Raw genomic sequence first — 3,995 nt, forward strand, 5'->3', positions numbered from 1 at the left:
CACAAAGTACTATGGAATGCACTCATGGAGCATTTCTCGAAACGTTCATATAACTCTACTTGTTGAGTTATTAGTCAAGTGGATTGCTTACCACCTTAATTGACTACATATTGTCGATGATCTTTTGTGGCATCATGATCCATAATCTTTAGCGGATTCGATCATCATCAAGTTCTCTAGGTCCTCCAAGTTGGTGTGGAATTACCAACAAGACTTGATTTTGATCATACAAACGAGAATTGTATATACGCTAATGTGATAAACTTATTTGGGATTATCCCCTAATGTGGGGACAACAATATGGGTCATGGCAACGGCAGAAAACGTCGTGCCGATGTCTACAAAAGAGGGGGAGGTGTTGCCGGCTCTAATAGCGACACTCCCGGTCTAGACACTATTTTGTCAAAACTACTCACGTCAGCTCATGACATTAATGCAACCGTTGTGGATCTTCGAATCACTGGTTCTAGATTGTCAAGCTCCTTTAAATTGTGAATGCATACAAAAAGGTATGGAAAATCAATATGAGGACAAGAACGTCATCGTCATGATCGCGAATATCAAAGATTCAGATCCTGCTCTAGCTACCCATGACTTTGATGTCATCGGCTAGACATTGATTTTCGTTCCAAGTTTTAAAGACATTCCTGCTAATGGTTTTCATTTGAAAACACATTGTGAGAATGAACAAGAATTCTTTTGTGTATACCTCCTCATGAATGCGAACTGAAGCGCATCTTGGAGAAATTCATGAGTCAATCTAGTGAACTGTATGTCACTACGATTCGAATATCGAATCCCATGTTGTCGCCATACATGATATTTGGGACACCGACTCATATAGGCTTTAGTTTGACCAAATTGGTCAACCTGGAAGAGATATAATGGTCCAAATTTTGAGAAAATCTCATGGACATCCATTCTTCCGCTCAAAACGAAGACATTCGAGATCTAGCATCACCATGAAGCATGGTGGTGACCCGGGGGACATTGAGGTCACCCGAACACGACTCCAACTTCCTGGAGGTCGTCCGGTCAATTCCTCAAGCAATTGAGGTGCACCGGCCTTTCCTCGATGTCGCATTGGCCCCCTGCAATGCTCATTCCTCGTTTTGAAAGCCTATTCTTTAGCTAAATAAGGAGTGAGACCCTCATACGCTAAATAACACAAAAGTGAACATTCTATTCTTACATCAAATTATGTAGATAAATACAACCAACTTGCGGACACCTTTTATGCTTTATGGTGTTGGTTGAAGTGTTAACACACTGGTCACGTGTTACACTATTATCTACTGCTTATGCTGCTTATACTTCTACGGGCTCACTACCCATTCTTTAAAGAAGTTCATCGGGATGTAAGTTGAAGTGTCCTGTACCCCATGTTCACACGCAATACGGTCTCACCGAGGCTACGACCAAGCAACTTTAGTTTGTCGCTCGAACATTATTGATGCGCACCACTCTTTCTATTGCGCCTTGGGGCTATGCAATATTTGCATGCAGCTTTACTATTCATCTACGACCCACCATCATTGAATTTTGTTGTACTACAGCTCGTGACTGTGTACGAGGATTGACACGAAATTGCAATCCTTGAGCTCTACAGGATTGAAACGGATCTCCAATCCTTGAGCTCGGCTAGATGTTATTTCTAGGTGCCAAATCGCATTGCCACTGCGTACAATGATGGGTCATTTGAGATGAATAAGTTTAGGTTGGATATGAACCTCCACCTATAATCCGCATATGTAGGAACCTTGTCAGGCGATCTCATTCACCGCTAAATTGCGGGTTGTCACTTTGATGAGACAATATTTCCGCCGTTAGGGGGAGATAAGAACACAAGTGTTCAAGTGGAACGACGTGAATTGTCGTGGTTTGTCCCCACTAAGTCTCATCTTGATCCCAAATTCTTATAGTGTTAAAGTGACGAGATCACATGCTGCAAATATGTCTGCAAGGATTGATGTCCTACAAAAGGACATGGCGCGACCAAAAAGTGTTGGTCTTGACGCCATCACCATGGATGGTGATATGGTGACGCCATATAGTGGCAAAATTGGTGTCACAAGGCCGTGTGGCTCCCCAAAAGGAGGAAGGCCCTTAGGTTCGATACTTTCTCGCACTAGGAAGAAAGCGAGCTTGGCACAACCTGATCCATTGATCAGTGATACTCATATCCGTCTCATGAAGTCTGAATTGTGATTATCGTTGGGGGACGCCTCAATGTTAAATCCAATCCATATAGAGATCTCTACAAAGTATTACACTAGTGTACATGAGGACGTGAGATAATGAGTCTACTATCGAACCACCATTCGTTGATGGATATCAACTTAGTTGATTGGCCCAATGGAAAGATACGATCTATCATTAACAAAGAGATAGGTCCTTGGGCAGGTGATGCCGACACCGCAAGCTAAACCCTATCAACTATGCCTTTGTTAGATAGCGTAGTGAGAGTAAGAGCTTAGACTCAACTATGCCTTTGTTAGATAGCGTAGTGAGAGTAAGAGCTTAGACTCACCTTATGGCGCAAGGTCTTTCACTAACACGCACTGGGATCAACTACGATGAGATATGCTCTCGTAATGGATGTCATTGAACTCCACTACTTTGTCAGTTTGGTAGTTTCCGAATAACTCAACAAGCAGCCTATGAATGTGGTCATAATAACATCTCTATGGGATCAGAGATATACATGAAGATCTTAAACGGACTTCATTCATCCGAATCAAGTGGCTCCAAACCACAGGAGCATGCGTTTGCTAAATGTATTGAAACACACATGGACTCTACTTGATTTGAAAGGGATATGGTGAATTATGCATTTGCGTGTTCATTCCGGATTTACATGGACTCTTGATGGATCAAGAGATGCCAATATGTATCAACATCTGAAGAAAAAGATCTTGGGAAGACACAGTCTCGATAAGACACTCGATGACTGTATTGATGATGATTTTCCATCAATCGGCTTAGGCACTTTATAACTAATGAGGCCTACATATACTCCCATGATTAGTCAAGGTCTTTTCTCTAAAGAGAGATCCGTTGTTTTGTCTAAAGCAATATGACAAATATGTGTTAAGAGATGGAGTTCCCATCTAAGTACAATAAGACGCATCAATGTACTCAACACAATACGAAAGACTTGACATCTCATTCGCTATGAAAAGTTGTAAAGCTAAGTGTAGCTATGCGCCCACGCAACGCCAATGTAATGGCAGTAACTCCTTTTTCAATACTTAATGGTATAAAAAGTTGAGGCTTATTATATCCCTACATAAGAAAGACACATCAAAAGCGAAATCAGAATCTGCCAAGTTTTGTAGGTCAACTTCCACGGGACCTATAGGAAATCTCACTCTCTGGAAAATGGTGAAATTGGTACCATTGGAAAGGTCTATGTGTCTACTTTCCAGGAACACCAACCATTTGATCATACCTATCATATTGAGTGAGTTATGGCCGTTTTCGTAAAGTAGGACGAATCTGTCCGAGAATCTGATTTTGGCAAAACAGTCAACTTCGACGGGAATGTTGTGAACAGCTCCTGAGGAACCAGAACGTATGTAATATACGGTTGGAAAGCTAAATGAGTCTAGTTTCCAAAACCGTTTACGGTTCGTTCATATGTATTTCCTAGAGAAAGTTACAACTGTTCTAGTAATTGAAGGTCATGCTGCGCGGAAATCTGATTTCCTGCACGAACTTATGTTTTGAGTTCACAAGCAACCTTCTCCTCAAGATCTAAGTGTAAAAGATCATTTGAGGACAATACGGCATGATTTAGTTAATCATTACCCAATACCACATTTGAAGACATGTTAAAAAGCATTGACATGCTAAGTTGTTGAAACTTCCGTGATTAGTAAGAATCAGGAAGAGCCCTATGATTGATGTAAAGATCAGGGGGAGGTGCGAACTTCAGGGGGAGTCTAGCACATACATACATGTCACTATCAAATGTGAAGGGTGCGTTGTACTCT

The sequence above is a fragment of the Fragaria vesca genome, linkage group LG1 (genome assembly GCF_000184155.1).
Source record: "Fragaria vesca subsp. vesca linkage group LG1, FraVesHawaii_1.0, whole genome shotgun sequence".
NCBI lineage: Eukaryota > Viridiplantae > Streptophyta > Magnoliopsida > Rosales > Rosaceae > Fragaria > Fragaria vesca.